The sequence below is a fragment of the Rousettus aegyptiacus genome, unplaced genomic scaffold, assembly GCF_014176215.1.
Source record: "Rousettus aegyptiacus isolate mRouAeg1 unplaced genomic scaffold, mRouAeg1.p scaffold_m13_p_7, whole genome shotgun sequence".
NCBI classification, from domain to species: domain Eukaryota; kingdom Metazoa; phylum Chordata; class Mammalia; order Chiroptera; family Pteropodidae; genus Rousettus; species Rousettus aegyptiacus.
Window position 1 is genome coordinate 101,093,070 of NW_023416310.1, and position 27,850 is coordinate 101,120,919.

Here is a 27,850-nt window from a genome sequence, read left to right on the forward strand (position 1 = left end):
TATTGGCAGTAAGCAATAAATTCAACTCAGCTCTAGAAACATTTTTAAACCAATTGTAAGGATTATAGTCACCAAATGAAATGCAAATGCTATAAACTATTAAAAGAGTTGAAGGAAAAAAGGAAAGAAATGGGGAAAATAAATGAAAGTTTTAAAAATCTTGAAAGCTGAAAGACCAAGTGTTAGAGATATTAAGTATACCTAAAGGTAAAAAAAAAAATTAAAAAGCACTAGAACTAAAAAAGTAACATAAACTAATTGTGTGGCGAAGGGATAGAAGTATAATTTTCATATTGTTTAGTGGGGAGATCACTACATAAAGAAATGTTATCTAAATGCTACTAAAGAAAGAGGATTAAGTTTGCCATGTAAAATTATAGGTATAATAGTATCCACGAGAATCAAAATAAATAGAAACATTCACAATTAAGTAAATAAAAGCATATAAAATGAAGCAAAGAAAACACAATCCATATCATGATTTAAATTAAGAGAGAAAAAAAGTATATCGGTTCTATCATGTTTTATAAGACCAAACATCTTTCCAATCAAACTAAACAGCCTAAATCCAACCAATTAAAAGAAGAGAAAACTTCATAATGCATCACAAAGCAAAACGCAACCACCGGAAATAAAAGAACACAGGCAAATGTAAAAAAAAAAACATTTTAAGAAATCATAAGGGTAATTCACCATTTTAAAGTATATTCACAATGAGAAGTGAATACTTGTGAATATCTATACTACAAATAACATAGCATCAATATCCAAGAGGCAGAAATGACAGGAAACATAGGACAAAAAGAAACATTTATAGTTAGATACTTTAATTCATGACAGATTAAGTGAACAAAAGTAAGGATATCAACTACTTAAAAACATACTTTAAAAGGTAATCTAGTTGATATATTTTAAACTCCAAAAACTGAGAATATAGCTTTTAAAATAGTGAACAATCACAGTGAACATAGATTAACCCACAAAGAAAATGTCAATAAATTCCAAAAAGTGGTAGTACTGACAACACTTTCTGATAAAATTAAAAACAACTTTAAAATATTAAAAACTTTAAAAAATTTAAAAACAACTATACATAAAAGTAGCAAAAAGTACTATATGAAAAAATTTTTAAATTCTTCTTTGAAAACTCAAAAAATATTGAAGCTGAAATAAACAGAAATTAATTATGTGATAAACACTATATTTAGGATACATCTAAAGCAATAATCTGAGTGGACACCTTTAAAAATTACCTTAAATTAAAGAATTGGATAGAATAAAAATAAATTAAATATCCAATCAAGAAGGTAAATAAGTAACAACAAAATAAACCTAAGTAGAAGAGCAGGAATGAATATAAATAAAGAGAAAAGATGTAAATGAATTAGAAAAGAGAAAAATAGTAGAACTAATAAATCCAAAAGCTATATTTGAAAAATATATAAACAGCAGAAAACTGGTTACTTCATTTAAAATAAAAATAGGGAGAGAAAATACAGATAAACAAAAGAGGGAATGAGAATGGGGAAGTAACTACAAAGAGAAATTTTAAAATATACAAAAATAAACTTTAAACAAATACAGAGTTTATGCAAATAAAATTGAGAACATAGGTAAAATAGCTCTCTGAGAAATAAAAATTATTAAAACTGACCTCAGAAGAGAAAAAAATCTAAACAATTAAATAACTACAAAAAAGAAATATGTCTAAGAGTGACCCTAAAAAGTAACAGGTCTCAATCATTTCACAGAGGAATTCTATCAAACCTTTAAGGACAATAAACTCTAATATTAATTAAACTGTTCCAGAGCATAGATAAAGAAAAAGATTTCCAAGTTATTTTCATAAACTATCATAACATTGTCTCCAAATTCCCACAGAGAACATATAATGAAACTATAGATTGATCTTATATTAATTGAAGTCTTAACAAACAAAACCCAGCAATACACTGAAAGCACAAAACACCCATGAGCAAATAAGATTTATTCTAAGAATGCAAGGATGGTTTAATAATAGTGATATAGTAATATAATTTACCATACCAATAAATCAAAAACAGTCATGACTTCTATGAATTCTGAAAAGATAGTTGATAAATTCAATATTTATCATGTATTATAACTCCTAATAAAGAATATATCCTCAGTCTAAAAGGTACTATCATTCTTAATAGAAAAACACTAGAATTCCCATTAAAGTCAAGACTAAAACAAGCCAAAAAAAGTCAATCGCTTTTTCATATAAACAACAACGAATTAGGAAATACATTGGAAAAAAAGATCCCATCTAAAAGGGCACCAAAAATTATCTACGAGTAAACTTAACAAGAAATGTATAAATTACATATGCAGAAAACTTTAAACCAGTATTAGAAAATAAATTTTACTACATTAAAAATTTTTTTTCTGTATGGCAATAAAAAAACAACAAAAAATTAAAAGATAAACAATAAACTGTATTTGTAGTACATATTTCCTTAGCATATAAGAGCTCTTAAAAATTAAGAAAAAAACCAAACGTCCAATTTTTCTTTAAAGGTCAAAGGACATAAGAGATAACAGAAATCAGATGGTTTTTAACCATAAGAACTGCTCAATCTCATATATAATAAGAGAAGCACAAATTAAAACTAGGGTATGTGTCGATTATGTCTCATAAAGCTGGGGGTGGGGAGCTCAGCTAAACCAACGGTTCGGCAAAGATCAAAAAGTTTGATAATATTCTGTTGAAGATATAGGAGAAAAAGTACTCTTGAACGATGTTGATTAATATAAACTGATAATAATCATAATAGAAGAGACTATGACAATATCTATCAAAATTTAAAATGTCCATGCCCTTAGGGAAAAAAAGACATGTTTTTTTGGCCAAACAATTCCACTTCTAGAAATCTGTAGACACATTCAAACATAAATTACAAGAATGGTCACTGCACCACAGCTGATAATAGCCATGGACTTGAGAGTGCCAAATGTCCACCAACAGGGACCTGACTAAATATATGACAATACATTTATACCTTGGAATACTATGCAGCCATTAAGAAGAATGAGGAAACTATTTATCCTCTGACATGGAAGTATCTCCAAGATACATTGCTAAATGAAAAATAATGTGTAACAATAGTTTATGAACTCTATTAAAAAGGAAAGAAAGGAAACTATATGCATTAATATCTCTGGAACAAGCCATATGGAACTAGTAATAGTGAATGATGGGGAGGTGGAGAAGGGATTTGTGTGGTTAAGAATCAGGAACAGGAGAGACTTTTACACCCTTTGGTACCTTTAGAATTTTGTAACATGTGTATGTTTACCTGATCTAGACTTAAAAATTAGTTTGAGGAAAAATGAAGAAAACATGCAAATGAAGGTCTCACTGCAAAGGCAGCTGGGATCCTGCAATATGTAGCCTGGTTCATATTAAAATATTTTGGCTCATGTTAACTTCTTAACATACCTGTTTAGGTGGGTTTTTAGTGACAATTTACAGCATAGTTTGTCTATGAGCCATGTTCTGTTGAGCCACGGCCATTTCAAACAAACATATGGCCAACAAATAACATATAATGGCTGATAATAGTTTCAGTCTTTCCTCTATTGCAAATTACAAACATTTTATGAATAAGTCAATGAATTCATGATGAAGTATGACTTTTTAAGTCACTCTGCCATTTTAAAGAATGTAAGCATTACAATCACAGTAAATTGGACCAATGAAGTTTGTCATTTGGAAATCTCCAAACCATCAGCAATTAAAAGATTTTTCCATGAACGCCAAATCAAGTACAAGTATTCTTGGGGAACTTTAATTTTTCTTAAAGTTCCTTTTGTTTCATTTTATTCCATGAAAATATGAAAAACGATTGGATGCATGAAACCAAAACAAAAATCCTGTATCAATCTGTGAAATGTTTAACAGCACCCTAATTTAAAACGCAGCTTCAGCCAAATAACATGTATGATTTATTAAAGTTCTAAGACATAACTTCTAGCACATATTTACAATATGAATCTTTCATTACTCAGAGCAATCCTCTTTGATACATGTTCTTTAAATCAGCTGCCTTTTATATTTTGATTGTAGACTATTTTAATTATGCACTAAAAAAGAACATATCTCCCACTAAGAAAATGAGCACCAGCGACTCCAAAGTAATTTCCCCAGTACAATCTCCATTAAGCCTCTAAATACTTCCTTTACTAATTCAATGAATTAGAACTCTATTGTTTATGAATCACCTTTATGTTTGTAGGCCTATAACTCTTCTTTTACAAAACACAATTGCTATGGAAGGAAATGATATTTATGTCTGATTAGAAATGAAAACACTATTACATAAATCAGTTTGGGCATTTCTTCACGTCTTGAAACATGATCGGCAATTTAGTCTAATTGGTGATCAAGGAAACTATCTTGTGATCAATTAAAGTAATTACCAGATTCCGGCAACACAACCTACCTTAATTTCAGCTAGAGTCTGCACTTCTTCAACTTTAATTAAAAATAATGAAAATTATTAAGCAAAATGCACAGCAAGATCATTGCCAAGCACGCACATGTCACAAAACAGGACCTTCCCTGGGTGTTGGTGACGGATCAATCACATAAACATCGCTTGGTGTATCACGGAAAGGCGTTCTTTTCCCCAGAATATGATTACATGTCTCACCATGACTTTCCCGTGGAAAACACTGTTAAGTGTTCTAGCCACTGCAAAGGGAACATCAGATCTTAATTTGCAGGCAATGGAAGAATATTCTCGACTAGCAACATGAAAGCTGTGAAGAACAGATCCAAGCAAGGTTGTATTTGACCCATGCTTTTTTTTTCTTCTCACTGTCCTCCGTATTTTGAGCACAGTGGTTAACTTCAAAAATTTAAGGCCAGAGACCTAAGTTTAAGTCCTATATCTACTGTTCACTAGCTATGTGGCCTCAGAGAAATTACTTAACATTTGAAATGAGCTTCACTTTCCTCATATGTAAAAGGAGGCTAATTCATGTAACATATTTTACCATATACAGGGCATTCTATTAGGCACTCTGTTAATGCTAGTGATTATTATCAACACTTTAACATTATAGTGTCTAAGGCATGTAAAAGAAGAATTCCTTTCCAAACCTAGTATAAGAACAACTGGAAGGCGAAAGAAATTCACTTTTACAAGGCCAAGAAAACCAGAAACATATTTAAAACTGTTTCTCTAAGTGGGTATCCTCATAGGAAGACTTCCGGTAGAACTGGCAATCTGTCAGTGAGCATCTTAGCCAAGCAGGTGACTCATGGCTCCTGAGAAGCCAGATGAAAGGCCTCAAGTGAGGACCATTCCCTAAGCAGTCCAGTGTGTCAAGGCCAGCAGTCTATCTACCTTCTACTAGATCCAATGCAGAACACAACATTTTCAATAACTCAGGCCAAGAATATCCAACCCTGAAATTAAAACTGGCTTCCCCCAGCACTTGAGACAATGTCCACAAACTACTGAAAGAGCAGCCTGTTCAACCGTGCTCTAGGCTGAATTAGTGCCTCTTCAGCTAGTGATAAGGGCACCATGGATGAGAAGGCATGCTCACCTCTAAACTTTACCTTCAAAAGCTGTACTCACAGAACTGCAACATTTAGAGCTTTTTAAAAAGTTCTGAAGTCATCATTTTTGGAAGTTACCATAATATTCTAAATAGCCATTTGGAAAAATAAGGCAGCTCTTTTAGCCCATTACGTGGTACCACCTTCAAGATGTACTGTTAAACAAAAAATCAAGGTGCAAAACAGTTTTTCTTTGCAGAATTAGGATTTCTCATTAACATCAGTAAATTTCTCCTGACTTCCCAGGCTTGGAAGACTACCCTCCAAGAGAAGTCTGCTGGTATAAATTCACTCTTCTCCAGGCAGCCGTTCAGCCACTTCTACACACTGTTTTACCTAAGAGCTCTTTATGCCTGTTCTATTGTTAGTGAAAATTCTCTAGGTAGATTTCACACAGCTGATGTATTCCAAAAAGGCATTCTGAGAATATCCTTTCCCTGAAAAGACACTACTCCCTTCCAAAATCCTCTGCACATAAGTTTAAATTATATTTCTCTACATCATCATCAGCTATCGTTGGGCAGAGCAACAGCTCAGTTTGATTAGCTCCTTCTAGAATTTCTCAACAATCCTTCAGTTTTGCTCTTTCAATCAGCACATGTCACCAGTTTTCAATCCATCCTTCCTCCATAAAGCAGAATGAAACACTGGTTTCAAAATCACCCCAAGAGAAATCCACCGGAGAAGCCATTTACCCAGAGTTCCCTAATGTCAAAATAACGTCTGCTGTCTCGTTGTTCACTGGGGCTGTTCATTCTTGCCAATCAATTGCCTCAGAAAAGTCCAGTTGGAGGTTTTTGTTCCTAATCTTCCGATAATCCACATTTGCTGGCTTTCAGGAGTCTTACGAGGTGAGAAGTACTGCAGAGACTACCAAAGTGTTCTGTTTGTTTTGTTTTAGCAACCCCTTAAGAATCAGAATTTAAGCTTCTTGGTATTGTCATCATTATAAAACTTACAGAAATTGTAGTTTATATAGAAAAATATCCCTAGGCTTCGACTTCATGCATCCAAACCACTAAGATATACGGAGCAAATACATTTTTAAAAATCAAATAATGTACAAAATGGCACTCTACTCCCTCCTTTTTCTTTGTAATCAACTGGCTCCTTTTAAGAGATGCAACTTCTACTTACACTATATCATTCCAGTTTATATCTGACATGAAACTATTATAATAAAAAGAATCCACATGCACCTAATTTAAAAAAAAGAAAGAGGGGAAAGGCAGAAAGGCTTCTGCTCAAATCGGAACTCATTAAACTAAACCGAGAGTCAAGATCCTGTGACAACAGCCAAAAGAGGAGGAAGGGAATGAGGGCTCAGGCAGAAAGAATGTGGTGGGGCACTGAAAAAATATTTTAAAGAAATAAAGCAATACCTAATTTCATTTAATGGTAAATTAAATAGTAAATACATTTTCTACAAGCAGTATACGTTTTGTAGAACAGTCTTATCCCACTTCACATCACAAAATATCTGACGGCATAAAAAAGTCTGCATTGCATCAACAAATTCATATTTAACCTTTCTTTTACTTATTTTTAAGTGGAATCAATTCTACTTTTAAGAGTTTTGAAGTAGTTTTGGCAGCACTACCGGCATTTTCTGTAAGAAAAATACATCACCCAAATATTCGAGCCCAATCCGACATCCTGATAATTCCAGAGGACCTCCAGTGATAGTCGGCTGTAATGAGTCACTAGAGGAAAGCAGCCTGCCAGACCCACTTCTCAGAAAACGGTGCCAATCCAGAAGAAGCACGGTGAGGAAAGAGACCATCTCAAAAGACGTCTGTATTTATTTGTTCCAAAGTACACACCCAGGTTGTGAACTTGGAAAGGTCCCTGAACCTGTCAGAGTCTTTAGACACTGAGCTGAAGCAAGCCACAATATATTCGGCATTTATCCTCAACCTGCCATGTTGAGGCTTAAGGAGAGATCTATTTCGACCCTTATAGATTGAAACTAGGTACTTTTTTGTTTTTGTGTTTTAAATATTACTAAAAGATAAAGAAAACTCTCAGGGCTGAAGGCACTTAGAGAGTAAAATAAGCTTAGCACTTACCCTGTTTTTGGTGTCAAAAGACTCACAAGATCTGGTGGGTGGTATCACTGAATCCTAAAAAGTTCTAATCCCAGCTCTGTCTCATTCTATGGCCTTTAGTGAATCCTAAACCTCTCTCAACTCTCCTAGTCTGTAAATTGGAGGCTCTACTACTTCTTAACTTCACTGTATGAGAAAGTCTCATAAAAACTCAGAGTGCTTTGTACAGAAAATGTGCTACTGTGGAACACTAAAAAGGTTCCAATTTGTCTGAATCCTACACAAAGTGATTTTATGCCACTTTTTTAATCTAGAAATTTTATTCTGTGTAGCCAAATAAACTTAGTTGCATCCTAAATACAAATAAAAAATTATAAGTCTATGTCAAAAATTCACAAATAAGGCTAATAACTCAGAAAACAGTAATGAACGGAGTAAATATTAAAAGAATAAATGTTCACTCAAGTCAATTCTTTTTGCAATATTCCAATATAAATTACCTTAACTTGAGCTGTTAATCAAGTAGGAATTTTTATATTTGGGTTTTTTGTTTGTTTGTTTTGATTTTTAATAATTCACAAAATCCTGAAAGAAAAACAAATGGTTCGTTTTCCTGAATGGCTATAAATGGGAACATTTACTTTCTCCTCCTTAGAGCAGGTTCCCACTCAGCTCCACCAGAGAACAACTAACTGCCTTCTCTCTGCAGATGAGGGCTGATGGGCAGGCAGCACACAGCAAAGCTCCATCTCTGCACCAAAACCCGCACAGCGCATTCACAATCCCATCGGAGGAAAAGAACGCACACCACCCACTCTAAGACACTGGGACAAAGAAAGCACATAGGTATCGGTGAAGCAGGAGTGCCCGGCCATTCGACACAGTTGCTAACGAGAAATTCTTCCTTTTTGCTTTTAAAAGTTTATTATTCCATACCTTATGCAAATCATATTTTATATATTAGGCAATAATACTTGAGAAATACTTGAGTCAAATTAAAGGCTTCAATAGCCTTGCCAAAAGCACTGTGATTTTCCTATAAAAAAATTATTCCAATTTGTTGATCTTACATAGGATGAAACATACTGTAACAATCTTCATAATTTATGTCCTGTTGGGACACAATGATTTAAAGTAACATAATACAGAGCCGCATCATGGCTAATCTAAACCACCTGACCAGATAAACACCAGCTTCCCTTCTCTCTTCGGCAAGGGCATTTCTGTTTATTGTCATATCATTTCCTCATTCTAGGAACATGCAGAATGAATGCAGCCAACCTGCATTTCAGTGGGAGGCTGAGCTGGCCTTTCCCATGTCAGGAGGTTTGTGTGCACACAGGTACCAGTACAATGTCAAGGGCTTACAAGACAGAAAACAATCCAAGAATTCCAGCCTCAAAATCATTTACAGCGAAGTAAATATGGATTCATCCAGTACAATATGGACCAGGTGTGGTGTTATAAACCACAATCTTTTGGAGATTTTTTTTTTTAAATGTCACTGAAGAGGTAATTCTTTAAAACAAATTATGGGGCTTACTATGAACCAAATTTTTCTAAATGCTTCAATCATGCCTCTTGCCATGGTCACAGGCATTCATGATCTGATTAACCAAGCTGAAACACCCAAATTAACCAACATCTTTTGGGGGCAAGGAATCTTGGTAGAAGAGAAAGACAAAGAGCGCATATGGCACTAACCAAGGCCATTTCTGGGATACAACTGCAAAGACAGATTTCAAATTGCGAGGATTCTCCGGGGTCCAAATCCCTTCACCATCCTCATACATGCTAACCTTACTGGGCAGAGGGAGATTTTTAGGGGGATTTAAGGGAAGGGTTTAAAGTTTCAATTGTGAAAGGAAAAGTGCAGAAACACATGTGTATTCGGCAGATAACCATTCACTGAAAATATTTTAAATCAAAACAAAACGCCTGTCTGACCAAATTTTTATAAACTTGGTTAGAAAAGAGGAAAACAAACACTTGTTTAAGGGTGGTTTCAAATACTGCTTTCTGCTATTACTGAGAATTTTCAAAGCTCTTCATGCTCCATTGGAAAATGGCTCTGCTTCACAAGCTCTTCTGGTCAGTCCTGCCAAGGAAATGGTCTGATACACTTGATTACAAGTTTATCAATTTGCTTACCCAGGCAAATATATGTCATTATCTTTATCCAAAAGACCAGTGTAAAACAGGATTCCTCTACTGAAAGAAGGAAGATTACTAAAGCACAATTAAAAGAGACAGGCCTAGCAGATACTAGGCATTTGCATCCCAACGCCAACTCCACTGAGGTCTCCATTGCTACATTCTAACTCAAGAGTACCAGTCCCAGAATGCACAGAACCTACGCCAACTTGACTGGCACCACTTTCCAGTCTCACAGGTATCTACACAGGAATGGAGACAGCAAGTATTTACATTTCCATCACAAACTGGAGCCTTTTGACTTGGGAAATTAAAGGGAAAATATCATTTTGAAGTATTTTTTTTTTCAGGTAATAGACATTCAGAACTTGGATTTGAACTTAACGCTATGCAAAAAAAAATTGTAAAAATTTAAGGTAATACATTACAAATCTGTAGTATTATCGGTGACATTCCAAGTTAGTGCTATCAATGGTGAATTTTGGTGAAAAGTGGGTCTTTTTGCCCTAAAGCACTCACAACCTGGACTGAAGCCCCACTGGCTAATTCATGTTTCCATGATCTTTGCACTTCACATACACCTTCCCAGACTTCCAGAAACACTCCGAAATCAGCTCATGTTGCTCTGAAGTCATGAGAGCTCAGGTCACATGGGTTACTCTGGCCTCACACGTGGGTAGGGAGTCTCTTATGACAACGAACCCTGACGATGTGACTGTCCTCAAGCCTAGAGCTTCTCGTAATCTTGAATCTTCAATTTTTTTTAGTCCATATACCAGAGGGTTGTGCCAGTGATTCCATTTTTGGATCTATACCCTAAAGGAACTCTCACATCTGTGCACAAGAAGACCCAAGGATGCTTATTACAGATCTTACAGTAAAAATGAACATCAGAAAGAATCTAAATGTCTATCAATAGGGAAATGGATAAACTATGGTTAACATTTAAACTTTTACTTAACTTGCGGAGGAACAGAACATTCTAAAAACACATCTACTGTATCAGAAGCAGTGGAATGGGACGAAAGAGTATCAGTCTAGGAATCTAAAACCTAGGCTACATGACTTGCCTGGGTTGAGAGCCCCAGCTGGGGACAAGGCAATGATATGTACCAACTGCATGCACAATGCCCTTACACAAACAGTAATGTTCAATTTAAAAAAAGAGTATTAGGTAATAATAACAACAGCAGCATCTAGTAGGCACAAGAAACAGTATATCTCTGATTACTTTCTGACTGTTTCAGCATTAACCATAAATTATCATTTACATGGAAACACTTGAGTAGAGTCTTTTCTGATCAAGTAGCAACTTCTGAACTATGGATCTTAGTGTATCTCGGGGCCTGAGATACCACTGATTCTCAACATTTACTTCTGTGGACAAAGAAGAAAAGGGGGAAAACACAATGGGCATTTGTAAAATGACAAGTCCAGGCCAGGCACTCACTCCACCCTGTGACTAGGTTGATCATGCCTATTTTATAGAGCAGAGAACTGAGGCTCCAAGAGGATATCACAAGTCCAGAGTCACACGCCTCATAAAAAGTGTGGCTGGGGTTTGAATTCAAGTAAGTCCAAATCCAGAGTCCCCTCGAGTGTATTTAGGACAAATCCCAAATGTCAAAATATACCTTTTCCATTTACTTCTTTTACCTAAATGCTAACTATAGGAAAAATAAGGTCCCTGTGATTTTTATTTTAAAAATTTGATTACAAGAGAAAAATAAAGCATTACAGAAGGTTTGGAAAAACTATATTTTTTGTTTTAATTTTTTCCCTGTGCCCTTTTTTTCTACAACTGTCGTGATATTTATTGTGCATCCTGATCCTTCTTATAACATTAAAACATCCTCAGTTTCCACGTGGCTCCTGGTCTTCTTTACTTATTTTTAGAAGCCACACACTCTCACATAGAATGGGTAATTTCTCTTTTAGAAACTATTTCATGTAAATGGGTAAATCATGAAGAAGAAAAATGTATACCAAATATATCTTTTTAAGCCAGACCTTCTGAAAATAAAGATTCTTTGAATTCTCTACAAATACACATTGCTAAGTTTCAGGGGCAAAATCAGAAGAGTAACTGTATTATCGGTGGTTTATGAAATAAATGAGGTCTTTTTTTAACCCTTTCTTTCAATATCCAGTGAAAAAAATTAGATAATATGATGAAGTCTTCTTTAGCTGAGCACCTATTAAAACGACCAAATAGTTCAGGTGGTAACAATCTGCTCTGCCAAAATCATAACAACTGAACCCATGAGAACCCCACCCACTGAACTTGAGACAATAGGGATGCTGCCATCGAATTCTCCCGTGTGCAGGCAGTGTGCCCTGTGGGAAGAAGATCCCCACAGATTTCTTCTTTGGGACCCAAATTCTTAGCCTCAAATACTTCTTCCAGCCACATGAGTGACTATAGGCATGCCAGCCCACTTTCACACTCAGCTATGCTATTTGTCCAGGAAAGGCCCACTCATTGAGGGGCTGTGAGAAGGCAAAGGAATCAGGATGCAAGAGAGCTTCATGAACTTCCGTCTTTAGTGCTTAGAAAAAAGTACAGTCAGTCCTCTGTATCCACGAGCTCCATATCCACAGAGTCAACCAACCACAGATCAAAAATATTTTTTAAAAAAATCCCAGAAAGTGTCTTTGCAGTGATAGGACGGTTCTGCATCCTGGCTGAATGGTAGCTAACAATATATATGATTTTTTAAATACAATAGCATTATACACCAAAAAAGTACATGTGAAATCTAAATGAAGTCTGTAATTTAGTTAAAAAAAAAAAAAGAATCCCAGAAAAGTTGCAAAAAACAAAACTCGAATTTGCCACATTCCAGGCACTACCCTAAATCTACATAAAGCTGCAGCCTCTCGCCACTTCCCAGATCTTCAGTCTCTCTCCAGCACTCATTTGAGCATTGTTCACCTTGCATGTTGTCCGTAGGCTGTTTTAAATAAGAGACTTCAGCATCCACAGATTTTGCTATCTTCAAGGGGTCCTCAAACCAAGCCCCATGATATCAAGGGGCTCTGAAATGATCTGCATCTTACTTTTCAAAATTATGATACTGACAGTTTCATAATGAAGTCAAAGTCCCCATTATTCTCCTGGCCTGCCTAATCTGCCTCAAGCACCCAGTGCAAACTTGGGGGCCATGACTACCCTAGTGTTCTGCGATGTCTTCACTGTAACCTTGAGAATTAGGACCAGTTGCAAATCTAGGGTTATAATAAAACAAACAAACAAACAAACAAAATACACTGAGCTGTGAATACAGAAAGTAGGCATGAGGTCAGAAATAACTCGGGGGTGGTTCCGAAAGAAATGGACAATCCAGAGAGCCATACTTCTTAAGACCAGCAGGGCTGGGATGAGCAGGGGCCGCAGCAGTTACCTGGCCCAAATCCCCGAGGCCTGAAAAAGTATGCCTCACCATTTTCAGTGTGAATTCATTTTCTTTACAAAAGACATGTTCTGCCTTAACCTTAAATCTCCCTGGGCCCATGCAGAATGTTATGGAAAAGGGCCCGAACAGTCCTGTGATACAGAAAGACCAAGAAGGGAAAGTGCGCTTGAGGTATACTCCTAGAATGCCCACCTTGGATAGTCACTCCTCGCTCAGCCTTAGCTTCATGATAGGACTCCTCCCATGGTGTGACTTGACGCCCAGCATAGAGATAAGGTCTGCATTTCCTGGTGATTTAGGAAAAAAAGAAGATGAAGAAGAAGAAAAGATTCTTCTCATAGCACAGACTGAGGTCTCCCTAAGCCAGCAATCATACTGTTTAAAAGTGATGGTTTTGATTTTCATGGTAGTTAGGGAAGAAATCTACAGTTCTCTGTCTGGCATAAATGACCTATTTGGGATCTCAGAAGTGTTTTTACAAGCTCCAGTAAAACTTTAAGGTACTTAAGTGTCCAATTTATCTTTGTTTCACATATTGTGAGAGCACAATGTCTGTCTCAGCCTTTAAGGAAGAGCACTTTTGAACTTCTTATGTGTTTCATCTGTTGGCTTCCTTAGATGCACTGATCGTTTTAGGCCTGGAGATTGTGTCCACACATGATGGATGCTGCACAGGATTTTGGCAGTCTCTGTTTTTTTTGCACAGACTGGGGCACTGCCTCAGATTTCAGCAAAATCCCTTCAACGATGAGGAAGGTTCTGGTGACCCAGCAGATGTTCCACACATATTACATGAGCATAACAGGTTATAGATACAAAGTTCTAAAAATTACAGAATCTTAAAAAAAAAAAAAAAAAAAAAAAAAAAAACAATAAAATCTGAATATAAGAAAATCAACAACTATATTAACATAAGCTTGTAACTGAGGTACAAATTCTCTCCAGCCACCTTCTGTTTGTGTACCACTGTCTAACAAGGTAGGGCAGCACGGAATGATGACAGCTAAAAGAAAGTCACACATGCCTAGTTTTAGAAGGTTCCGGGCTGGTGTTTTCTCTCAATTTTCAATTTTATTCAGTATTTTCTTTACACATTTCCTTTAAACAGTAAATATAGTCATGCATATTCCAACCTTGATATTTTTAAAGACTAAAAACACACTTATAGTAATGGATTTAAGAAAAACATGCTCACAAATCCAACAATAGAGAAAATGAAGGTTAAATTAATATAGCCAGTATTTATATTATTTTAATTTATGTTATTACATGCTTTATATTTAAGCAAAGTGCAGGTAGGCCCTACTTTATTAAAAAGCTTTAAAAAGTATAGCTAAATAGGTTTTTTTTGGTGTGGCACCTTTCTTTTGCCACTTGTAATTTTATGAGTTAGTAATAAATTACTTTGGTTACTCAAAATAAATGGGAAATGGTTTGGGTTTTAATGTAATTTTTTTAAAAGGTGGTAATAAATTCCTTTAATAGCATTCTAAATATAAATATATATTTTAAAAGTAATTAAAATTTCTAAACTTAATGCTTGAATTTCAGACAATGTTCAAGCATTCCTTACTTCATAACCTCCCAACTCTATACCTTCCCCATGCCCTCCAACATTACCTAAGCACCAGCCTCCCAGCCTCTACTCACAAAAAATTAAGTTTATGGTTAATTTCCATTCTAAGTCAAACCCTAATCCAAACTCTAATCCTGTGTTCACAAAGTACCCCACCCAACAAACAAAACTACCATGTAAAGAGTCTTTTCTCCAAAGTGGGAGGGTTCGCAAAAGGCTGATAACACTGGACAAATAGTGAAAATCAGCTATAAAACTCAAAAGTTCCACTGATAGCCATACCATATTACAGACATAAAATGGCTGCCATTTCTTAGTGAGAAAATGACTTTAAAAAGCTAGTCAAGGCTGAGAGGCAAGGCTAATAAGGCCACTGCTGGCTCCACTCTGGTACCCAAAGTCAGCGGCAACAGAGGTGGATCCTGAGACGTGCATCATGATAAATACTGAAACGCAGAGACACGGTAGACATGGAGACTACAGGAACTGCAGATCAAGACTCAAAACCTCGAACCCCCACACTCACAAAGCTAAAACGTTTCCTCGTGTGAGAAACAGAACCACCACTAACAATTTTTGGAAATAACAGTTGAGTCTTGGCTCAACTGGATAATTTTGTTCTGCACCAAAAACAATTCCATTCAAATTCCCAAAGTCTACGAGCAGATTCATACTAATTTCAAGACACAAATTCCTTCCAAACCCAATGAAATGAAAGGCAGAAACCAGCAAAAGAAAAAAATTAACATATATAAGATGGTTTGCCATTTTATGAAAAACAAATGAAGAATTACACTCACATCATGCTGATAAACTGAGAGGCTGCCAGTGGTTTTCAGGGCAGATGTAACATTTTAACAAATGTGATTGTTTGTGAACGAAATAATTCTGATCAAAAACTTAATTGCAGCCAAAGTGAGCCCTGGGCTGTGTCACCATAATCCATTCTGACAGGAAGCAGTGAGTGGAGAGTCCTACTGTGAACGGAGCACATGTGAAAGGTCAGCTTTGGCCTGGAACTTCAAAACCGTTAACGTGTAAAACAGTGTGCATTAGAGCCCGGAATGGCTAACCACTGGATTAGCGGATGTCCGCTGAGTGGGTCTGATGTGCTTTTGGCAGGTAATGGTTAATTTGTAAATAGGCAATGTATTGTAACTTTCTTCTTTGCCTCTTCCCAACATTTACCAGCAGAACTCATTCTTAATTACAGGCCCAGTATACTTCAATATTAGATTTATAACATAATCTCATTAAAACAAAGTTTCTTATTTTTAAATAAAACTTATTCTTAATAATGTAATGAAGGAAAAGTTACATATATTTAAAAAGTAAATGTTGACATAATGAATGAAAAAATTTGTCATGTAAAATTAATGTTTGTTCATCCAATAGCAACTATAATAGCCAAAATTTGCCAAAAGAGGATTTCATTAGAAGAAATATGTACTTTACTCATATACCATAATCTAAAAAATCAATTACACAATACTAATTTGCATGGCTTAAAACAAAATTCTAAATAAAAATGTAGTTAATATCAGTTTTCATTTTCAACATGAGTTGTTATTTATGAGAGAACCAAGCTAAATATTGTCTTTTTAGTCAATGCATGCAAAAGTACTTTACACATATTTAGTGCTATAAAATTGTTACATTTGGCCTTAAATTAGCCATTTCTCCTATATCTAAAACACTTAAGGTAAAATAGCATTAATGAGGGATAAAAGCTGACATTGGATACTTCAGTGATTATAATAGGGTTTAACTCAATACTGAATTGAGGGGAAATAATACTTCTCTCTGAAAATAAGCAGGTCTTCTAAAATAAATTTTATTTCTGTTCTCAAAATCAGCCCTCTAAGGTTGTGTCTTTGGCCACTGGACAGATGCAGCCCCAGGGCCCTATGCCAGCAAAATCCAGGAATCTTGAAAGTGGCTACGTGGCAAGGGTAGCCTCTTCGCCGGCAAACTCATAGTTCCTATTCCCTTCAGAGTATCAGCTGACATGTGCTACCAACTGGAATGGAAGGAAGACTGAGGTCAGCAAAACAGAAAAAAGAACTGTGGTCAGCAAAACAAGTTATCGATTTCTTATGTTTCTGCTTTCTATATAGGATCTGAAAACTTTAATGTATTTGGAAGATTCAGAACCTTCCTAACAGTCAGCTCCTGCAAGTATGGGATACATACTTTTACTAATCTGCTGCCCTGCACCAAGCATCTTACAAGGCTCTAGGCCCTGGGACAGAGTCCCCACCCCTCAAGGAGCTTACAGTGTGGGGTGGAGAGAGCAGAAAGGTCAATCATAAAGACCTGGCAAGAATTAAGGAGGTAGAGGAGGAAGCCATTAAGAAAAGCTGTGTGAGAGACTGGTGCTGGGCACATCTCCCTGGTATTTTTATCACCCCTCCTCTCTAGAATAGGAACTGCAACAACAATCCGGACTCACAAGCAGAGCACCTAAGTTACCTTACGCACTAAATTTATCCTAGGTACACAAATACAAGAGCTGTCATAATTCACCCAAAACAATATTTTACGAGACTCCCAAATGGTCATTATTTTCTTTTACCATTAAGTGATTAATTATCCCTGGTAACACACTAAATATATATACTGTAATTTCAGCCTCACTCCTAATCATTTTTTCTATCACCACAACCTCTTCAGCATAGTAATTCTCAGCTACCGTTCCAATTCCTTGGTGTGGCTCTGGCTCAGAGGCTTACAAACTTACCTCCAGAAAGGTGGTCAACAGCCTCCACACTGAGCTCCAACTTTAGTCGGCATGCCCACTCAGGGTTAGGGGGCCCTGTGCTGAGGGCTACATGTTGCCCAACCCTCGCTGCCAACACTTTTTATGATTCTCTCACTCAGGAGCAAGATTACTGCTAAGGTAATTACAACTACTGATGATGAAAAAGACGTTGTTTCCTTCTTAATTGGCTTATATTTGTTCACATGTCTTATAAGACTAAATGTCCTGAAGGCTGAACTTATATTTCAGTTTGGACTTTTACTTTCACAAATATAAGGAAATACATTACCAGTTTCTTTTTAAGGAGCCATGTTCAAATGGGAGGACACCCAAGAAATTAATCATTCAATTCTTATTTGTAGAAGCAGATTCTCTGTAACTTGTAAATTATCTTGATTTACGGTGAATCATTATTGTATTCATAAATGCTGGAAAGTTGGTGAACAACATGATATAATGACACCTCAAAATAATTTTATAACTGCAGGTGTGCGAATCATAACATGTGGGAGATAACTCAAAGGATAACGGGGAATAAAACAGTTTAGGAAGGGTCACATAAAGAAGGCAAAGGGGTGAGGGCACATACCCCAACTTTCCAAGATGTCTTTAAAGCCAGCTACTTGTTTACAGGCAGATGCAGTGGCTCAGTCAGGCACGGGCAGCGGAATCGACAATTATATTCAAACAAGCAAAGGCAAAATGCTCCATAATTTACAACAACCCAATCACATTGCTCATTCTTTTGAGGTTAAATGCTACTGACATAAGCTACACCTGAATCCAATCAGAGCAGAGACGTTGAGAAGATTCACACGAAAGGACTAAATTTGTCACAAATGGGTTGGTTTCCGATCTTAATGTAGCCAAGTTGCTTTACTCTGACCTCCATTGAACAAATCAACTTAATGGGCACTAGGAGTGCTATAAAACTTAACAATGGAGTGATTTTTAACTTTTAAAATATAGTTATGAAGCAAAATGTTGGATAGCTTCTACAATACTGGAAATCAAATTAAATCTAGATGTTTTTTAACAGTCTTGACAGATATAATCCTAGTTACCATGTAAATTTATGGTAAGCTGCTGTGATATTAGCCACAGGTGCTACTTTTAATATATGAGCCGCATCTGGCTGGGAATAGAATTTCTCAGAGGACTGAAAATGACCTCACTATCAGACAATGGAAGGGCAGGGGGGGTGGGGGAGGGGGAAGACCACTGTGGCATATAAAAAGCTGAAGATGTGGTCCACAACTAAATATTTCACATAAAATTCATTATAACTCCGCAGTTATAGGTTAAAGGATATTATGCTTTCAATATTTAAGAGGCATAGATATATTTCAACCAAATATCCAGAAGATTAAGAATGTAAGACAGTTATGAATACCCTGGCTATGTATATAATACCAGTTTTCCGACCTTTGATCAGGGTCGGAGAAAATGATGCACTAAGACTTGAAAAGAAAATTCTTTCATGGTTCCCAAGCACATGACATGATTAGACACCACCAAGCATACCAAACTAAGATGTAATAGTTACTGATCTCTCAGCAGCAGCGACTCTCCAGCGCCTGGCCAACATCACCAGTTGTGCTCTAAAAGTTCTTTGGAGTCATTCATCACGCCCAAGAAAACATTCCCACTGGGTGAAATTTTTTTAAAAAGCACAAGTAATTACCACTCTGAGTTTCAGAACCAGCAATATCTCCCATACACAAACACAAAGAGAAAATATAACTTTCTCTTACCTATCCATTTCAAAAATAAAAAGATAAATAGGTATAAAACATAGAAGTGTTTCCTTTCAAGAAACCCTTCCTAACCCGTTTGAAAGTCATCATTTGCCAGAGAACTGGCAAGTGTGAAAATGTGATAGAGGATTTACAAAGATTTAATTTCCTCTGAAATAACTCTTCCCAAATTCAACAAGCCTTCTTTATCTGAAAAAAAATCTCTAAAAGAGAAACATTTTTATGAAAATATTCCCTACACTACTGCACTAAGCTGTAAGAATGGAAGCTACAAAGCCCTATAACATAACATTTTCCTTCTAACCTTCTCAAGTAACTTAAAGGGTTTGATTTTTTTTATTTTCAACAGATCAACTCAATCTAGGCGATGATTTCTATTTACTTTTTTTTTCAACAAGTAACTCAATCTATGCCTGATCTCAATGAGAATCAAGATCTGAGCATCTTTAGCAAGAAGAGCCTGGTATGACTCTGTGTGATCAACTGACAGCATTTACATGGAGTGTTTAGAAAAGGTAGGCTCACAAAGCCTATCTATGAAGATGGTTAGTTACTGGAGAAAGATATTGACTAAATTAAATATAGCCTTTTGTTCAACGGAACAGTACATATATCCCACCATTAAAAATCACAAAATAAAATATTTACTAAAAGGGAAAAATGTTCACCATACATTAAGTGAAAAAGCACCTGAGCAAAACAATCTACTATGTGACCCCAAACATACATACATACATACATACATACTCACAAAATACTCATTCACATAAATTGTTTTTTAAGTGTGTCATTGTACTACGGATCACCCCATCATACACAGCAACTTAGCAGCCAAATAAGCCGGTCACCATTAGAAACCATGTGTGTCTGGGAGTAAGAAAACGAGAGGAAAAGTCCCTGGTGAGGAAGAGTTCTAGGTAATAACCTATAGGAGACAAAATGATGAAAAACACTATGTTCTCCTGGGGCTAAGGACACTGACTAGGATCACCAACAGTCAACACAATCAAGGGATCTCATATACTAAACATACACCTAGATAACACTGGGCTGGATACTGGCAAGAACTACATAGGTACAACCCAAGCGTCTGCCCTCAAGGTGCTTATATCTTAGCTGGAGAGAGATACAAGTGAGTAATTACATCTCTCTGCTGCACGATCAAAGTTGCACTTAGTCACATCCTAATTCTGCCACTGGTTTGTCAACTTGGGCAAACCACCTCACCCCTAGACGTCGGCTGCCTCATCCCTTCTAGCTCTAATGTTCACAGGTTCATTATCAAAACAAGGCTGACAGAACACCACAAGTAAGATAACCTGCGGGCTGAATTCTAAATGGAAAGAACAGACCACAGAGTAATGTCTGTGCCTACAAAGACATGCAGAAGGCCATGAGCTTTACTTCGTCTCCAGGTTGGCCTGCACCCCCACCCCATCCAGACCATCTTGCTGTGGTTGCTGATGACCTTCATGCCACTTAATACAATGGTCATCCCTTGGTACTCATCTTACTTGGAATCTCAACAGAATTTATTCCTCTCTTCTTTTAAAAACACCATCTTCTTTTGGATTCTGTGATACAACCCTGGCCTGATTTTCCTCCAATTTCACTAAAAAGTTCTTCTCAGTCTTCTGCCACTAATTCTTTTTCTATACAATCCCTAAATGGACTGAGTTCTGAGCTCTATTCTCTTCTCACACTATAATTTCAACCTGAGAGATCTTATCTATTATCGTGGGTTTTTCCATACACACCTATGACACCCCAATTATCTCCAACCCAGATCTCTACTCTAAGTTCCTAACCCAGACATTAAACTAACTTTCAAGTTCACATCTGGATGTCTCACAGTAACTTGCAGTGACATTCAAATCAGAAACCTAGATTCCTGCATCCCATTCCTGATCCTCTTCCACAATTCCCCAGGTCAGTAAATATCACTTCTGATTACTCAGTGCCTCCAGGTCCTAAATCTGGGAGTCATCTTAACAACCCCAGCTCTCCTTCCTCACAACCCATTACCACTCCTCCCTAGAGAAACATGAGTTTTCTCTTTAAACTCCAAAATATAGCTCCAACCTGTATACCTCTCTGCTTCCTTTCTGTCACTGCTCCAGGCTACAATCTCCTGTCTCACCTGGATACCTGTAACGGGCTCCTTCTTATTCTCCCCTTGTGACTTTTGCTTTCTCCCCCTCCTCTCCATCCTGAGTATTCTGATTGGTCTTTTTTTAAAAAATGCATCAGCCCTTCAACCGCCTCCTTCAACTACGCAGTCCTTTTCTTTGGGGATGGGGGGTGAGCCTTTGAAAGTCTAGCGATAGCCTGCCTGCTTCCTGTAACACTGCATGCTCACCCCTCCTGTCCTCTTTCCACCATTTTTCAGTGCCGCCATAATGGTACGCATGAATGTCCTGACTGGTGCTATCAAGAGCATCAACAATGCCAAAAGGAGAGGCAAACGCCAGGTTCTTACTAGGCCATGCTCCAAAGTCATTGTCCAGTTTCTAACTGTGATAATGGTTACATCCATGAATTTGAAATCATTGATCATACAGCTGGGAAAACAGCTGTGAACCTCATGGGCAAGTTAAACAAGTGTGAAGCCTCATATTTGATGTGCAACCCAAAGATCTAAAAAAATGGCAGAATAACCTGCTCCTATCCATTGTACTAACAACCTCAGCTGGCATCATGGACCAGGAAGAAGCAAGGCAAAAACACACAGGACAGAAAATCTGAGATTCTTTTCCTAGGGATGTAATACATATATGCAAATAAAATGCCTCAGTGGGTAAAAAGAAAAAAGTGCATCAGTTTATCACTTCCTTAGAGAGGCATTCCTTGAACTGAATTAGGTCATCCCGTTACTCCCTCTAATGACACTCTTCCGTTGGAGAGGCAGTCTCCACACTGGCGAAAGGTAGGGATTGCCTGCAATCAAAGCCCAACTCCACGGCTTACTAGCAGTAGGGCCTTGGGCAAGGTCACTTAATCTAAACCTCGGTTTCCTCACTCGTAAAATGAGAGAAATAGTATCTACTTCACAAGATTTTACAAGAATTAAATGAATAAATACATGTAGCGTCCTTACCATATGCCCAGCCCAGACCTGAAGTGTTCATTAAACATTAGCTATTAGGATTTTCTTTCACGGCGCTTACCATACTTTGCCACCACATATTCATTGGTTTCTTTGTTATGCTCTTCTTCCCCCACTACGCTATAAGCTCCATGAAAAAGGAGCAATACTTGCGTTGCTCACCACTGCACCTCCAGTGTCTAGCACAGTGCCCAGCCTACTGTAAGTAAACTAATAATTGTTTATTAGTGTTGAGTGCATAAGTCAGGAAAAACTTTCTAGAAGTGGGTGGAATGTGGACAGATGGGAGTACGACAGGTAGGATGGTGCATAGAAAGGTGAAGAATAACTTGCATACAGTAGGAAAGAAATGAACTGAGATGCTGAGGGTCTTGGCTCCAGCTCTGGCATGGCCAATAATGTATTGTGTTCCCCTTTTCTAAGCCTCAGTTTCCCCACTTCTTCAGTGAGAGGAAAGACTAGGTGCCTCTCAGGTATTTTACACTTCTAATTTCCAACTGAGTAAAAATGCCTCTTCTCTTGTAGAGAAGTAGTGAGCAGTAGGATTAGGGCGGCTTTGAAAACCTCTGAAAAGATGTCTTGTAAGATATAATAAGGAACTGGGATTTTCTGAGCAGAGAACAATCTGGTCACAAGAAAGCAGCCTGCAGGCCACTGGAAGCACACAGGACCTAGAGGTGAAAAGGAAGAGGCTGTCAGGACGCACCTACAGCAACTTGAGGGGGAGGGGAGGGTACCTAAGCAGAAGCTCGGTCTTGGTGAAAGACACTAAAGGAAGACTGACCAGTTCTTGGTGACTGATCACCAAGATAATCCTTAAGTTTCCAGTCTGGGTGCTTGAGAGGATGGTGGTACTACTGGGAAAAACAGGCAAGTTGGAGAAAGACAGAAAGACAAAAGCTGGCTTTCAGATACTCTGAACCCGAAGCAACACTAAACCCAGGGAGAGAGCACCAGGACCCTTGCTGTCAGTCTTCAGCCCAGCTCACTGAACCAATCTGAGGGCTCTCACCTCCCCAACACATTAAAATTCGATGCGCCCTCTTCCTCCGTCCTTGACCTATGCCACCCGTTGACCCCTCCCTTAGCTTTTTCTTTCAAAAAACCCTATTAGACCTTTGAAGGCCAACTCAAAACTGCTCTTTCTCTAGGCAGCCTTTCCAGAGTATACCTCCTTCAGCTTATTACTATTCCACATTTTAGTTAACATGGCAACTTTAAAAAATCAACTATCTTGTACAATTCAGATATGCCACCACCCCAACAAAAATGAGAGTTCCTCTGAACAGAAATGAAATCATGTACTTCTTTTGCATCTTCCTCCTTCCACACCTTGGGCCCAAAGCAGTGCTAGCCCCAGTGGTTGCTAGTTCAAAGACCTCACTACACTACTGATCCCTACAGAGCTAGGGTCACTGGCTCTTGGTGGAGAGACCGTGTAGCTCCCAGCCCCGACTGGGTCTACTCCAGGCGCCTGGTGCACGTCCACAGCCAGGGCTGCAACGGTGAGGACAGGGCATATGAAGTCAGTTTGATGAATGATATGGGTAAAAGCCACAGTCCTGCCTTGCTGGCTGAGAGCACAGAAGCAAACAGATTCATTAGCAGTGTATGCTGTTTTGATGAGATTGATTTTAATGATATAATTAAATGACCTGTGATTGCTCAACAGTGATACTTGTTCCTAAACAAGTACAGCTTTGTGTGTTTTAGCTGGTGAACAGGCTCCTTCTCAGGGAAGTATGGTCAAACCCATTTAAGGTAGAAAAGTACCAACAGATAGTCCTTGGAAAATAAGACAATTCCAAAAAAAATGCCTTCTGTATCACAGCAGGATCTAAAAATGTTGCTGTAGGGACCAGAGATGTGATCTGGCATCTACTAACTGTGACATGACCCAGTGTGACTACTAACAAACCCATGATCTCAATCTGGTTTACTGTCCTTCAGTAAAAGTCAGTGAATTCATTCAAATCGAGATCAGAAGGGCAATATAATGGTAAATTATCTGCAAAACAGAGGAGAGGATGTACTGCTTTGTTTTATTCAAAAGAATGTAGAAAAAAGAGTGGAACACAAAGAGTTCAGAGCCAGGGAAGAAGACCCTCACCCACCCATCTATACTGGTGGGCCGAATCCCTCCTGAAGACAGAGCAAATGGTCACAACCTGTCCACAGAAACACTGAGTGCAGCGTAGTATTTGCTGCTAGGAAGAGCTGATAAGGCCACGCCATCAGGTGCCCATCATCCAATATTTTAAAGCAGCTAAATACAAATTTCTATGTCACAGCCCTAATGTGCCAAAACCCTACTGACAAAACTTGCTGTGTAAACCTGAACACTATTGATAATGGCCGTATTGAAGCAATGGCATACCAAAGAAAAACAGAAACAGAACAGAAAAAAGCAAAACCAAACTACTTTTAAGTTATTATTTAAGGTCTCCTTTAAATTATTTTCTGTAATTATTGAGCCAGCAGTCCACTGTTATTAATTCATATTCAACCTATGTAAGCGGTACCAGCAATGCAGGCTGAAAAAAAATGCCTCAGTAATTTCCTAACTTTTGAGTGTTATTTTCTTGTCAGTTAAATTTAAAGCAACCCATTTGTGACCACATTATACCAAGTTAATCTCGTCTAAAGTGCTTTGCAAACTCTAACAGCTACACTAAGGTTTTATACTAATGAAGGTAATTTACATAAATGAAATTTATGTCAATGCATTTCATGACAAATTTTTTATTTTATAATGATTATAGTACTTTTATGATAACATCTGTTGATATTCACAGTCTAAACCTGGCAAAGATTTAAACCCACAACATTTTCCATGCATCATGTACATTATCTGTGAAAAGCAATAAAAAAAAGCAATGAATGCATTAATCATACCAATATCATCTGCAAAGCATAAATCTGAAATACCTTTCACGTCAGCTCAAACTGCTTTTTATTTTTTACACACCTGATTTTATGCCATCTGTAAGAGGGCAAGACAAAGACTGTTGAGGAAATTATATTTCTTGGCTGTTTGACTTTTACAAAATACTCAGGCTAAGTTCTGTAAACAGAAGATTTACTATACAATCAAGAAAAAGTAATGCAGTTAAAAGTCCATTTTTATTAAAGGACAGTGTAATGACCACAGCATTCTCACACTGCCGTGTGGTGTCATGTTTGCATTTTTGACACCTGTTTTACATTTCCCCTCATCTGTCTATTGCATGTGTTTTTACAAATACATATAAGGTCTAACCCTATCATATAACATAAACAGCAGAAGCAAGATTCCGAATGATAGCATTTTGGACTCTAATTTTCCTATCCTGGTGACACCAACACTGATGTCCAGGTGCCACTGCAAAGATCAGCATGGGCCTGCCCAGGGCTCCCTGGGACTCCAGAATAACTCCCAAGTGAATGCCAACATGAATACACCACCCAGATACTTTTAATAGCATCTCAAACCTTATATCAAGTTTGCTAAAATACGAGTGTCTCTACTCCCTGTTACAGTGACAACTAAGGACACTTTCTCAGGTTTCCAGGTGGCTGTGGTTACAGTGGGCATATGCTAAGCACATGCTAAGCACAGGCTAAGCACAGGCTATTGTGTATGATAACCACACAAGTTTTCACTTTCCCTGGCTTCCAGACACACAGACATCAGCCCATATTTTAAAAGCAAAATGACACTTTCTGATCTATATGATGCGTAAGCCTTGGGACCATCCTCTCTGGGACTGCTTCCCTACCCTCACTAGGCAGAGTGAGTATCTGCTTTCAAGAGTATTCGGATGTGACATTTATATTATTGCATCACTGATTCATAATTTTGATGTGCATCAAGTTCTGGTACACAAAAATGGACAATAAAAACTGAACTAATTCGTTCAGCATAAGAGCTGTTGAGACCTCCACCACGTCCTGCAGGTGTCTTTCTTCTGGTATCATCAAGCCTTTGACTTCACTTTGACTTCAAAATGTCAACCATAAGCCCAGTATCAAATTCAACAAAAAATAAGTCAGTAACAGTAACTTTCAACTGCTCCACAGCAAGAGCTCTGGGCACAAGAAGGAAAACATTTTATGAACCCCAAACTCACATATGGTGCCACTGCAAACAGATGCACGGAACCACCCCACCACCAACACCACGACTGCCATGGCCTGGGACACTGAGAACGCCCCTTCCCACCCCAACTCCAAAAATCTTTTAATGGAAGCAGTTACAGTAACCAAATGTGATGACCAGCTATGGAACAAATAAAGCTTAGAGCCTGCTCTATAACAAACACTACGCTTTGGCAAGTTATCAGATGGAACCATGTAAAAGTGCCGTTTTTTTAGGTCAAAACTGACTGAATATCAACCAGTTTATACGATTCGACCTAACAAAACCGAATGCCCTGTGGGCAGATCCACCTAAGAAAGTACAGACAAGGTACAGGAACAACTCCAAGAAAACAGGAAATCATAGTTCTCACAAAACTCAGTCCCTTTCTCCTGAATCAAAGGTGCTCTCCACTCCCACCTGGAAGCTCTGTCCTCCACCTATAATTCCTCATTTACCCAAAATGTACCAAACCAGGTCAGGAACCCCACCACCACTGCTTACCTGTTCCTGACACTAAGCTTGCTTCCCTGCTAAAAAGTGGCCCCAGTATCCAGGAGGGAGACAATGGGGACAGCCGTCCCAGGAAGGTTGTGCTGCTGCCCAGCCAGTCAGGGCTCCTGCCCCGGAGGGCTCCACCTGCTGGCATCTGTAGTAGCTGTTTCCTGGGTTCCAAAGCCTCCCCTTCTGCACCTACTTGTGAAGCTTAAAATTTCCTCTGATTTTGTAAGCGTCCCGTTTGTTCCCACATATGACAATGCATAATAACATTTCTCTTTATGGGACACTCACGCTCACATTGCTGACATTTTGTTTTTTCAATGCAGATGCCTTGCAGTTGCCAAACACCTAAGAATAAGTTTATATGTCACTTAGAGACCTTTCCCTCCTTATGTCACACAAAAAGAAAAAAAGCAAAACTTTACAAATGTCAACCCCACCCTGAGTCGGAACACTCCAAGTATGGGAACTTCCTGCCGCGAGTCCCGGCACTGCCATGCTCTGACTGCTCACAGCCTCATGGCACCACTGCACTGTCCATCAACCAACGACATGCTGCAGGTGCACTGCCACCGAGGACAGACAGTAGGTTAACAGCAACTGAAACCTATGGCCACTTCAGTCACCTACACTATCACAATCCTTAAGAATTTTCGTAGTTATAATCGCTAAGTATTTGCACCCAGTTGAGCTATCGAATGCATGTAGACCAATCATATCCTGGAATAAAACCTCAAAGAGAAAAAAAGATCAAATGTATTTTGCTGGTTATTAGAGTAAAAACTAGGATAACCCAAAGCTTTGAGAAATATGTTTTTCAT

The 27,850-nt window shown here is 37.8% G+C and overlaps 1 protein-coding gene and 1 pseudogene across 8 annotated transcripts in view; one reads left to right on the top strand and one right to left on the bottom strand.

The window, feature by feature from the left end:
* The window catches only part of PCBD2 (pterin-4 alpha-carbinolamine dehydratase 2), a 46,860-nt gene that overhangs the window by 10,939 nt on the left and 8,071 nt on the right, over nucleotides 1-27,850 (bottom strand). The window contains exon 2 of one of the 8 annotated variants that reach the window (XM_016137690.2): nucleotides 13,404-13,498. The exons of the other annotated variants lie outside the window; for them this stretch is intronic. The gene's annotated coding sequence lies outside the window, so the exon portion shown is untranslated. The remainder of the gene's footprint in view (nucleotides 1-13,403; nucleotides 13,499-27,850) is intronic. 8 annotated transcript variants of the gene reach the window in all.
* On the top strand, nucleotides 21,657-22,050 carry LOC107506814 (annotated as a pseudogene).